General features: G+C 43.9%; 1 non-coding gene across 1 annotated transcript; it reads right to left on the reverse strand.

Annotated features, from left to right (window-relative positions):
• Positions 1-369: 369 nt before the first annotated feature.
• trnaa-ugc (transfer RNA alanine (anticodon UGC)) lies at positions 370-445 on the reverse strand. The gene has a single exon. It is a non-coding gene; the product is annotated as a tRNA-Ala (tRNA).
• Between the last annotated feature and the right edge of the window lie 6,056 nt (positions 446-6,501).

The following is a 6,501-nucleotide window of genomic DNA, read 5'->3' on the forward strand; positions in this document are numbered from 1 at the left end:
TGAACAGGGCCCTTCATTGTAGACCGTCACCGAAGACTGAACAGGGTCCTTCATGGTATCCCCTCACCGAAGACTGAACAGGGTCCTTCATTGTATCCCCTCACCGAAGACTGATCAGGGCCCTTCATTGTTGACCGTCACCGAAGACTGATCAGGGCCCTTCATGGTATCCCCTCACCGAAGACTGAACAGGGCCCTTCATGGTATCCCCTCGCTGAAAACTGAACAGGGCCCTTCATGGTATCCCCTCACCGAAGACTGAACAGGGCCCTTATAATAATAATAATAATAATAATATATCCCATTTAGCAGACGCTTTTGTCCAAAGCGACTTACAAGTCGGCTGGGGCCACTACTTTTACATATGGGTGGCCCCAGTGGGAATCGAACCCACGACGCTTGGCGTTGCAAGCGCCATGCTCTACCGACTGAGCCACACAGGACCCTTCATGGTATCCCCTCACCAAAGACTCAACAGGGCCCTTCATGGTAGCCCGTCACCGAAGACTGAACAGGGCCCTTCATGGTATCCCCTCACCGAAGACTGAACAGGGCCTCCATATTAGCCCTTCATCAAAGACTGAAGAAGATACTTGACAACATGATTGAGTGGTCAGAGTTTTCACTGTTTGGTCCAGGTTGGGGGAAGGAAACTGTGAAAAAGGAAGTTGAATTAATCTATTTACTTTCAAACCTCAAGCTACCAGTATTCTTCACCAGCCATCATTGGAGCCGTCTCACTGAAAGGCCAAAGATGACAATTGATCAGGTAATTGATCTGGTAATTTATCAGATAATTGATCAGGTAATTTTTAGATAATTGATCAGTTAATTGATCAGGTAACTGATCAGATATTTGACCGATCAGGGCTTTCACTGGACACAGTCTTCAGTATTATGTGTTTACCAGAAAATAAAAGTAGAAAAACTGGTCAGGTTAAAAAAGACTCAGATAAGACATGACAATAATCTGGGTTGTGAGTGACAGGACACGCTAATGGAGACACGTCTTATACAGTATGTGGCAGAGTCTGGACCATATCTTAAAAAACACCAAATTGGACAAATAGGCTTCATCGGTAATTTTTCAAAACTGTCATTTGGCTGTCATGATGATTATTAAAACAACTGTACATCACACATTCCACAAGGTGGCGATAGAGGTAGGTGGAAGGAAATGAGGAAATAGCAGGAAGTGAATGACAGTTGTGTTAACAAGAACTGTTGTATTAAAATTGAAGACCTATCCGATCCGTCCTCAAATTCAGGTTTATTATTATTATACAGTGATAATAAAACAAGACTGACACAATGAACACAAATCAACTTACTTTTATTGAAAAAGTTTAATATTCTGTAAACATTCAATATTCAAATCTTCAGAAATAAGTTGACTAAAATACAAAATATTTGTATATCCTTTCATACATAAGGCTATCGTTTCATTTCCAGTTATATGAAGGCATCTAAGAAGTCACAGAGGATATTCAAGAAGGTGCAGGAATACATTCATAGCCATACTCAGTGTTGTCACGGTGACAGTGTACAAACAACCATAATCTCCTCCTAAAACCAAACAGTTAAAGCACTAAATAGTTAGGTCGCCCATGTTATTGGCAGTACAATTGCCGCAATTCGTGAGTAACACTACTCTAGCACAGGGTTGTCAAACTCATTTTGCTCTGCGGGCCGCATTCAGTCTTCACCAATGTCCGGAGTGCCGCACTTAAAATGTGTATGTATTGTCTTGGCGTCAAAATGTGCAAAATGTCCTCTATCCATCGGTTTGGGAATTTTTGATGCTCCCTGACTGTCTAGCTTTCATTATGATGACTGTTAGCTAGCTGGACAGAGTGAAGAGACTATAAATGTAGCTTTCAGCTAGCTGGACAGAGTGAAGAGACTATAAATGTAGCTTTCAGCTAGCTGGACAGAGTGAAGAGACTATAAATGTAGCTTTCATTATGATGACTGTTAGCTAGCTGGACAGAGTGAAGTGACTATAAATGTAGCTTTCATTATGATGACTGTTAGGTAGCTGGACAGAGTGAAGAAACTATAAATGTAGCTTTCATTATGATGACTGTTAGCTAGCTGGACAGAGTGAATAAACTATAAATGTAGCTTTCATTATGATGACTGTTAGCTAACTGGACAGAGTGAAGAGACTATATATATGTAGCTTTCATTATGATGACTGTTAGCTAACTGGACAGAGTGAAGAGACTATATATGTAGCTTTCATTATGATGACTGTTAGTTAACTGGACAGAGTGAAGAGACTATATATGTAGCTTTCATTATGATGACTGTTATATAAATGGTGTTATATAAATAATCTAATATAAAGCATTACTAGCAGACCAAAGCTCTGGTTAAACCAGATGCCCTCAGATAACTCTGGGCCCAGTGTCTTCAGCCAAGTCTAGAGCCTGTGTGCAATAACATGATTATCCGAAGGACACACAGCTGCCATCACGCAAATATTACTCCCCTGTAAAACTCACTGTACACACACACTCTACCCCCCCCTACTGGTCGGGTGCCAAGAGAAAAGGACTTTGCTGTGCACCAATGGGGCCCGCTCTGGCTAGAGCAAGGCCCGCCTCCAACACTTCAGGACCAGTCAGAAGACCAACACGACAAGACTCCACCTACATATTCCATGTATAAAATCTGCTGTGACCAATATCTAGGCCTCTTTTTCACCTGACTCCTTACCGGGTTATATGAACTAGATCCGTGCACGTTAAACTGCGGGACAAGATATCTTTGATCAATAAACGGCCTTTTTGATACACCTGATTCCACTCTGTCCAGCGTCGTTGATTTGCATTCCCTCTCCAGTATGAAACACTAACACTGGACAGAGTGAAGAGACTATATATGTAGCTTTCATTATGATGACTGTTAGCTAGCTGGACAGAGTGAAGAGACTATATATGTAGCTTTCATTATGATGACTGTTAGCTAGCTGGACAGAGTGAAGAGACTACATTTAGGTCCATTATAATTTCTAAATAGTTATGGTTTGGTTTTAATTATTTAAATGTCGATTGAGATTGTTGTTAGTCAAAAAAATGTAACAAATTCAAATATTTATTTGTGTCTACTACGAGCCGTATGTTAGACAGTTCTACTGTAGCGTCTACTAGTGGGCCGTATGTTAGACAGTTCTACTGTAGCGTCTACTAGTGGGCCGTATGTTAGACAGTTCTACTGTAGCGTCTACTAGTGGGCCGTATGTTAGACAGTTCTACTGTAGCGTCGACTACGAGCCTTATGTTAGACAGTTCTACTGTAGCGTCTACTAGTGGGTTAGACGTATGTTAGACAGTTCTACTGTAGCGTCTACTAGTGGGCCGTATGTTAGACAGTTCTACTGTAGCGTACTACTTATGTTAGACAGTGGGCCGCCTTATGTTAGACAGTTCTACTGTAGCGTCTACTAGTGGGCCTACGAGCCGTATGTTAGACAGTTCTACTGTAGCGTCTACTAGTGGGCCGTATGTTAGACAGTTCTACTGTAGCGTCTACTAGTGGGCCGTATGTTAGACAGTCTCTAGTGGGCCGTATGTTAGACGTCTACTAGTGGGCCGTATGTTAGACAGTTCTACTGTAGCGTCTACTACTAGACAGTGGGCCGTATGTTAGACAGTTCTACTGTAGCGTCTCTATCTAGACAGTTCTACTGTAGCCGTATGTTAGACAGTTCTACTGTAGCGTCTACTAGTGGGCCGTATGTTAGACAGTTCTACTGTAGCGTCTACTAGTGGGCCTAGTGGGCCATATGTTAGACAGTTCTACTGTAGCGTCTACTACGAGCCGTATGTTAGACAGTTCTACTGTAGCGTCTACTAGTGGGCCATATGTTAGACAGTTCTACTGCAGCGTTACGGGACAGTTAGACAGTTCTACTGTAGCGTCTACTAGTGGGCCGTAGTTAGACAGTTCTACTGTAGCGTCTACTAGTGGGCCGTATGTTAGACAGTTCTACGTATGTAGCAGTTCTACTACGAGTGGGCCGTATGTTAGACAGTTCTACTGTATGTTAGACAGTTCTACTAGTAGGGCCGTATGTTAGACAGTTCTACTGTAGCGTCTACTAGTGGGCCGTATGTTAGACAGTTCTACTGTAGCGTCTACTAGTGGGCCGTATGTTAGACAGTTCTACTGTAGCGTCTACTAGTGGGCCGTATGTTAGACAGTTCTACTGTAGCGTCTACTAGTGGGCCGTATGTTAGACAGTTCTCTACTGTATGTTAGACAGTTCTACTACGTCTACTAGTGGGCCGTATGTTAGACAGTTCTACTGTAGCGTCTACTAGTGGGCCGTATGTTAGACAGTTCTACTGTAGCGTCTACTAGTGGGCCGTATGTTAGACAGTTCTACTGTAGCGTCTACTACGAGCCTTATGTTAGACAGTTCTACTGTAGCGTCTACTACGAGCCGTATGTTAGACAGTTCTACTGTAGCGTCTACTAGTGGGACGTATGTTAGACAGTTCTACTGTAGCGTCTACTCATGTTAGACAGTTCTACTGTGGGCCGTATGTTAGACAGTTCTACTGTAGCGTCTACTAGTGGGCCGTATGTTAGACAGTTCTACTGGGCCGCCGTATGTTAGACAGTTCTACTGTAGCGTCTACTAGTGGGCCGTATGTTAGACAGTTCTACTGTAGCGTCTACTATGTATGTTAGACAGTTCTACTGTAGCGTCTACTAGTGGGCCGTATGTTAGACAGTTCTACTGTAGCGTCTACTAGTGGGCCGTATGTTAGACAGTTCTACTGTAGCGTATGTTAGACAGTTCTACTACGTCTACTAGTGGGCCGTATGTTAGACAGTTCTACTGTAGCGTCTACTAGTGGGCCGTATGTTAGACAGTTCTACTGTAGCGTCTACTAGTGGGCCGTATGTTTAGACAGTTTACTGTAGCGTCTACTAGTGGGCCGTATGTTAGACAGTTCTACTGTAGCGTCTACTACGTATGTTAGTGGGTTCTACGTATGTTAGACAGTTCTACTGTAGCGTCTACTAGTGGGCCGTATGTTAGACAGTTCTACAGTCTACTAGTGGGCCGTATGTTAGACAGTTCTACTAGCGTGGGCCGTATGTTAGACAGTTCTACTGTAGCGTCTACTAGTGGGCCATATGTTAGACAGTTCTACTGTAGCGTCTACTACGAGCCGTATGTTAGACAGTTCTACTGAAGCGTCTACTAGTGGGCCATATGTTAGACAGGGCCGTATGTTAGACAGACAGTCTACTAGTGGGCCGTATGTTAGACAGTTCTACTGCAGCGTCTACTACGGGCCGTATGTTAGACAGTTCTACTGTAGCGTCTACTAGTGGGCCGTATGTTAGACAGTTCTACTGTAGCGTCTACTAGTGGGCTAGTGGGCCTGTATGCCGTATGTTAGACAGTTCTACTGTAGCGTCTACTAGTGGGCCGTATGTTAGACAGTTCTACTGTAGCGTCTACTAGTGGGCCGTATGTTAGACAGTTCTACTGTAGCGTCTACTAGTGGGCCGTATGTTAGACAGTTCTACTGTAGTGGGCCGTATGTTAGACAGTTCTACTGTAGCGTCTACTAGTGGGCCGTATGTTAGACAGTTCTACTGTAGCGTCTACTAGTGGGCCGTATGTTAGACAGTTCTACTGTAGCGTCTACTCGTATGTTACTAGTGGGCCGTATGTTAGACAGTTCTACTGTAGCGTCTACTAGTGGGCCGTATGTTAGACAGTTCTACTGTAGCGTCTACTAGTGGGCCGTATGTTAGACAGTTCTACTGTAGCGTCTACTAGTGGGCCGTATGTTAGACAGTGGGTCTACTAGTGGGACGTATGTTAGACAGTTCTACTGTAGCGTCTACTACGAGCCGTATGTTAGACAGTTCTACTGAAGCGTCTACTAGTGGGCCATATGTTAGACAGTTCTACTAGCGTCTACTGGAGCCGTATGTTAGACAGTTCTACTGTAGCGTCTACTAGTGGGCCATATGTTAGACAGTTCTACTGGGTCTACCGTATGTAGACAGACAGTGGGCCGTATGTTCTACTGTTAGCTCTACTACGAGCGTCTACTACGAGCCGTATGTTAGACAGTTCTACCGTCTACTGTTAGACAGTTCTACTGTAGCGTCTACTAGTGGGCCGTATGTTAGACAGTTCTACTGTAGCGTCTACTAGTGGGCCGTATGTTAGACAGTTCTACTGTAGCGTCTACTAGTGGGCCGTATGTTAGACAGTTCTACTGTAGCGTCTACTAGTGGGCCGTATGTTAGACAGTTCTACTGTAGCGTCTACTAGTGGGCCGTATGTTAGACAGTTCTACTGTAGCAGTCTACTAGTGGGCCGTAGTGTTAGACAGTTCTACGTATGTTAGACAGCGTCTACTAGTGGGCCGTATGTTAGACAGTTCTACTGTAGTCTACTAGTCGTATGTTAGACAGTTCTACTGTGCGGCCGGGTATGTTAGACAGTTCTACGTATGTTAG

Source organism: Oncorhynchus masou, unplaced genomic scaffold, assembly GCF_036934945.1.
Source record: "Oncorhynchus masou masou isolate Uvic2021 unplaced genomic scaffold, UVic_Omas_1.1 unplaced_scaffold_560, whole genome shotgun sequence".
NCBI classification, from domain to species: Eukaryota; Metazoa; Chordata; class Actinopteri; order Salmoniformes; family Salmonidae; genus Oncorhynchus; species Oncorhynchus masou.